We start from the raw sequence: 6724 nt of genomic DNA, 5'->3' as shown, positions 1-6724 counted from the left end.
GGATAACTCAACTCTGAAGTGCCTGATCTCTGTCCACCATCACAGATCAAAACTGAACTTGTAATAACGCTTCTGAAGGTCTGGTTCTCTCAGTGGAGCTTTCCAACTTTCTTTGTGAAACTTTGTAAAATTAACTGAGGAAAGTCCCCAGTATGGTCGCCATTATGTTATCACTCAGGTTGTCCTTAAGCTCCGGAAAGGATACGGCCGAGGTAACCACAAACCAACTTTGGACTGCAGGTTCTAGCCCACCTGCAGTCAGAGATGGCTCTCTATTTTAGATTTAGCTTTGTTTTAATAGATCTTAGGCTAGGTCTTGGGTCCAGAGGGTTTTGTTTTGTTTTTGGTGGGAAAATTGATTTTTCAGGTAGAGAGGAAAAACATAGTCTGAATGTTTCAAACCATTGGGCGTGGAGTCGAGGAGGGGAACTGTCGGGGTACTTCCTTAATAACAGTGAGGGAACATGGAGCAAGATAGCTGAGGTTGAAGCAATTTTCAAGTTTAAGGGGTGAACTGAATGCTAAAGAAAGAGAGGCAGTTAAGAATCTCTCCAACATATTAGCAGAGAAACAACAAGGCACTACCTAGGGGCAGTTAAGAATCCCTAGATAATTGGCCAATCACAGGTGAATTGGGGTAAACATGAGCCAGAAGGAATTCAATGTTCATAAGCAATTCTTTTAGAGGAAAACATCAAGAAACAACAGAAATTGAGCATAGAGAATATTTAAACTAATTCTAGGCTATTCTTTTTTTCTGCTATTTAGATAATGGCAAACACATAAACAGAGATAAGAGGCACTTATTGCTTCAGGCCGCAACGCATGAATTCCATCTTCAACTCTTCAAACATTCATGAACAACGGACAGTTCGCTCTCCAAGCTTTAAAGCAATCTTTGATTACAGAAAAGTTCAGGTATACACAGCGAGTCTCTAGTGAAAATTCTCAATTAACCAACCCTTAAAACTATACAGAGGGTGGTATATATAGGGAAAAACTTTCTATCTACTGCTTTTATTACATCTTGACCTAATTAGGTCACAAAAATAACTTATTGACCTAACTCTATCTGGAATTAAATGCAAAAAATCTCTTGAGCGACGCTGAGGGTCGCCTTATCAGGAATAAGTAAATGATCTGGTCCTTGATGGCTTGCTGTAGCATCTTCTGAAATAAACATGCATGGGTTCCTGCTCCTTGATGTCTGCCTGCATTTAGAGTTTAAGCTGTGATTTGCGTGCAGGAATGGGCTTTAGCTGCTTGATTTGACTTTCTGGGAGGCTCATTAATTCTTAGCTGCTTCGAGCCACTAAAATATCTTCGACTGGTACTCTTTGGCGCTTTTTTCCTTCTCTGATACTCTTTGAAAAAATCTGGACTGTTGATTTGATGTGCTGCAGGTCTAATCACTAATAAATGGCCGCTGTTCGGCCTCTGCATCTTCTGGAATGGTCTTCTGGTCCTTTCAGTATTCTCTGTGAAGAAAACGGATCATTTTTGCGCCTTTTCGGGCTTCCTGGGGCCGCATGGTGAAAAGATTCCTTAAAGAATCCCTGAAGATTCTCCATTTTGGCCTAGCGCTTGGCGCAAATCGCTCATCAAAAACTGCCTTAGAATTCGACTCCGGGGCTCCGAAGTGCGACTTTCGCGCCTCTGCGCCCAAAAAAGTGCTGATGACGTCAACATTGTACAGCGGGTGACGTCAGCATGACGTCAGCAGGGCGATGTGGCGGGATGATGTCAGCATGAAGTCATCATGTACGGAAGATGATGTGGTAGGTACGGTGGCGGGACACGTGGCAGTGACGTGGCAGGAGGCCATGCAGGCAGGTGACTGGGCATGGGGTGACGTGGGTGGTGACGTCACAGGGCGGTAAGTGGTATTGTGGCGCACCGCTTTTCGGGGATGGCGGTTTCGGAGGGAGGGGCTCCGCCATGCCTCAGAGCCTGACGCGTGGCGGGAGTACGGCGGTAATACCGCCCATCTCCCGGACGCTAAAGCTCAGGCGACTCGAGGATGGGGCGGCCCGCTCACCGTTGATCTGTGGGGCGGGCGATCCAACGGTCGGCGACGACGATAAGGTAATGGTGGGTTAGGGCGAGGAATATTTGCGGGAATATTCTGTTTCTAATATATGCGCGCGGATGGGGGTTTAGACTTAGGGAAAGGAGTTTTGGGGTTATAAACGGGCGTGGATTAATATTTTGTATATAGAAGGGTGCCGAAAGTGGGTTTTTTAGGGTTTTTGGGGCTAGAGAAAAGGTTACTAGTTGACCAGGTGTCAAACTAGCTCCTTGATGACTCAGATGGGCTAAAGATAGCCCCAGATGGACTGTGATTTCCCGGACTTAGTGAATAATATGGCTATAATGCCAGGGAGGGGATATTTACCTAGGGGAATTTATATACATGGTTTTTAGTAGGGAAATGGGAAAATTGTTAGGGAGTTATACAATAAAGTTAATAGTTAATATGGAGATGGAAAGAGGGCGCTAAGGTATGAGACCTTAGGCCATTTTGGGGAAAAGAAGACTCACAAACACTGAGTGAGCAATCCTTGAGTGAAGCACATCTTCACCAAGGCACATGTCATGGAAATGGTAAAACTGAGAGGCTCAAGCAGATCTTGACCTCTTGGGGGATGTTAGTAAGTGACTTGGGGAAATGAGGAGAAGGGGAGGTTAGTGAAATTCAGCTTGAGTACCTTCTTTGACTACAAAACTGCCTGATGACTGTGATCTGAAAAGATAAGACATTGTGAGATACAAAATTGATCATCAATCATCATTCTGTCACCGAACAGCTACCTACCCAGCCTAATATACCTAGCATTTTGTTACTTCAAGAAGGGTGCATTTAGACTTGAAAACCCTAATTGCTTTTTTCTTTTAAAGTGCCTTCCTATCTAAAAACTACCCTTATATCTGCCAGGGGCTCAGGTTAAGCTGTTGAGCTCCCCAAAATTCTCTACCTATCTACACATCTGCCAAGCTTGAACTGTTTGGACAAATTTTGTTTCTCTATTCTAAAGCGAGCAAATTTAAACCTAGGGAAACCAAGCTTAGGCTGTTTGGCTTTCCCTTAATTGAGGAATCATTCAAAAATGGAACTTTTGCAGCTTGAAAAAGATGAACATTTTTGGCACTTCCACTGTCAATCATGAAATATGAAACCTGTTGCAACAGGAGGCTAACATGTTGAAAGAAATGACCCTCTAGATTAAAGTCTTAATGGTGGAAGAAGGTTTGCTTATATTCCAAATTCCAAGCATGAAAGTGTAAACACATAGTACTGGGGGAAGGATATAAGGGGAGGGATTCTTTCAATTGCAGGATCATGAGGTTATTATAAGGATGGACATGGAGGATTCATGGAGGGCCAAGGAAACAAGAGCGCAGATAGCGGAGAAATGGCAAGAAAAGGTCATGTAGGTGATTAAAAGGAAGTTGGAGGAACTACACCAAGCAGGATAGGTGTTGAGGAGCCCGAAAGTGGAAGGAAGGATGGAGGAGAACTCAACAAAATGGATAGGGACAATTGGAAGCTAAGAAGGTGATAAGAGCCCTCCCTCACTGATCATAGGTGAGGGGTTGAATGAAACTAGTTGTGTTGGCTCAGAGTAAGATTTAGAGAATGAGATGTACTTTTTTCTACAAACACTGTTCATGGAAGTTGATGTGTCTACAAGAATCAAGGACCCAACCCCCCGAGGCTTAGGTATCATTTCCCCCAACCTTCCCCCAGTACTCTACAACAACCCTGACAAATTTCTTTCTAAGTTGATTAAGACAATAAGAGCGCATATTGTGCATGTTAAGTATAAGGTTGGTACTATTAGTGGTGGAAATAATAGTAGTAGTATCTTGGGGTTACATGGATCTCTACAACCGGGATCACAAGATTTTGTGCTTTTAGAACAAACATGGCATAATGGTGGGGTCATTTACAAGATATCCATAATTCTCTAGCTGAGGAAATGAAGACGTAGAGCAACACTGGTACCTATGCGAGGCTATCTAGAGGGCTCGCCAGATGTCTAACAACATGAAGTTGATACAATTCCAGACCAATCTTAGGGAAAGGTCCTTGAGGTTGTATTGTAGCCACTACAACACCACCCAAATTTTTGGGCATATTCAAAATTTTGGGTACCCCACTACTCACCCCAAACTTTTAGGGTTTGTTAATAGGACCCCAACTAGTTTCTCTCCCAACAACCTTGCCTATACAAACCCTTTGGTGTGCTCACTCACGTTTCATGCATAACATTCACACATCATGTCTTATCTCAAATGTAGGCCTCAAAATCGCATTACGGTTTCGAAGTTCAACGACTTCTTTAATAAGTTAAGAGTCTCTCATGATTTTAAAAATCATCTTCGCATGATTCACATCGTGATAAAAAAATTTCCTATTCGTGAGTAGGCATACATGAAATTTGTCTTTCCTTATGATTGGTAGAGGTTTGGGAAAATCCCTAAATGGGAGAAGGCGATCCCTCTCCTTCTTTGACCTAACTCGCCTCACGCTAAGAGTATGTTTCCATCGACATTGTCAGGCATCATAGGAGAGATGGTTGCATGTTATATTCCCCTAGGTTCTTGGTTGGCCCCACACCTCCACATGAGCATTAGGGCTTGCAAAGATTATATACTACCCTTGCATCCTTGTAGCTCTAAACATATGTGATCGAAGTACTCATGTCATTTTAAGATCTTCTTGACTCACCCTGAAGCATGATCACACACATGCATAAGGGTTTATGATAATACATCATGATAGTAACATTGCTTTGTGTTGGTCCTCATCCCCTCGAGTGCATTAAGATTCCTCAAATTTCCATATTACCCTACACCCTTAAATCTATAACTACTCCATTTCTTTCAACATCACATAAATTGATTTCAATTCATAAATCCAGTAAGGTGCCTAAATGTTGTGTTGATTTTCAGATTCGAGCACCTCTTATTTTACTCATATAATTTAGTTGCTATTTTACTATCACCTCCAAATGAAATTATTTTCATGGTTTTAATTATTTATCCCTTTTTCTTTGCAAGGATTTAAATGGAGCATAAGGGGTATCATATGGGCATCGTAGGTTCTCAATTCTGACACGAGTGTCCTTGTTGAGTTTTTGCACCATGGTATGGTCATTGAATATGGATCAAGGGGTTTCCAACCATTAAGGTATTTACTCCTGGTAAACCCCCATTAGACTATAAAAGAGAAAGGGATGCAAAACAATAGCAAAATTTACAATTCAGCAATTGAAAATTATTTTTAAAGACCAGCTAAATGGGAAGATTGGAACAAATAAGAAACGTTTATAAAGTTCATCATTAGAACTCACTTCAAGCAACTTTAATGACATTGTCTTCAAAAGTAAAGATCAATGGCTTGTTGAATGTTATGCTCCCTGGTGTGGACGTTGCAGAAAACTTGCTCCAGAGTGGAAGAAAGTCGTAAATAGCTTGAAGGGAAAGGTGAATATGGGTCACACCAATTGTGATGAGGAGAAGAGTTTTATGAGTAGGTTCAATGTGAAAAATTTTCCTACAATCTTGGTATTTGGGTCTGATAAGTAGTTTCCAGTTCGTATGAAAGTGCAAGGACAACTTCTGTGATTGAATCCTTTTCCCTTGAGAAACTTGAGACGAATGTTTCTCCTCCGGAGGTGATGGAGCTTACAAGCCAGGATGTATTGGAAACCAAACATATTTATTCAGTGATCTGTTTTGTTAGTTTCCTGCCCAACATTTTAGACACCAATGGCACCATCGATGGTTTAAGGAGGATGTCCGAATAGGCTTGTGCTTTGAAGCAATTGCCTTCTCCAACAAAACAATAAACTGCTCCAAATATAGAGAGTGTAACTTTCCTTTGAATTGCTTTGCCTTGGTCCTCTTGACCTTCAGTTTCTCCAATTCTGTGGAAAACACATTAGAATCTAATAGAATCTGCAAACTCTCTACTATCTTTTCTGTGAGCTTGATGTTGAGGGTGTCGTCGGCTATGACTGAATCCAGAGCACCATCCTCAAAATAATTTCAAAGGATCTGATCCTTTAATTCAAGCTTGGAAATTACCCTCTATCATCCACTTCGCTTTGGAAACATGAAACCTTAATGCAACAAAAGATCCTTCCAAGATTACATTCTCCATAAATGAATCTAAACTATTTGCGAAAAACCTTGAATCGATCAACCATAGTCGAGCAATGGGTTATGCGTTAAAGTCACATTTGCATAGGATGGTCAATAGGACACATGCCATGCCACTATGCACAAAATGAAAATGAATTAAATAATTCTCTCAGCACGTGAACGTTATAGCGATGCCCATGCAGAAGCTGAAATATTGTTCTCATTGAAGGATACCGAGCCATGGAGGGGATGAGATGAACTAATTGTTAATAGTGCTTCTCGATACTGATGAAACACGGAAAAAGTTTGGCAATGGTTCTCAAAAGAAGCTTGGTTTCTTGATGGAAGAAAGGGAAATCGGCTCTAAGGGAGAGCTACTCTATTGCAAGAATGGAAAAGACCGAAATTCAATGCTAAATCACACCATTTCCTAATTAACTACCAAGAAACTATGCTTTGCAATAATTCTAAATTATCATGACCCAAATGCTACTATCTAAGCATGGAAGTAAGAAGCATCAAACATCACTAGTGTGCAAGTAAAGGGACTGAAATAAATCCATTTTTGTCTTTT

The 6724-nt window shown here is 41.3% G+C and overlaps 1 pseudogene; it reads left to right on the top strand.

Annotated features, from left to right (window-relative positions):
• The first annotated feature begins 1727 nt into the window (after window positions 1–1727).
• Window positions 1728–5813, top strand: LOC149240553 (protein disulfide-isomerase like 2-2 pseudogene; annotated as a pseudogene).
• Window positions 5814–6724: the final 911 nt, after the last annotated feature.

This window comes from Pinus tabuliformis, chromosome 8, assembly GCF_031772625.1.
Source record: "Pinus tabuliformis cultivar Carrire ecotype Pingquan chromosome 8, CPIR1, whole genome shotgun sequence".
Classification (NCBI taxonomy): domain Eukaryota; kingdom Viridiplantae; phylum Streptophyta; class Pinopsida; order Pinales; family Pinaceae; genus Pinus; species Pinus tabuliformis.
Note: the sequence above shows the minus strand (reverse complement) of the source record. Positions and strands in the feature narration are given on the sequence as shown.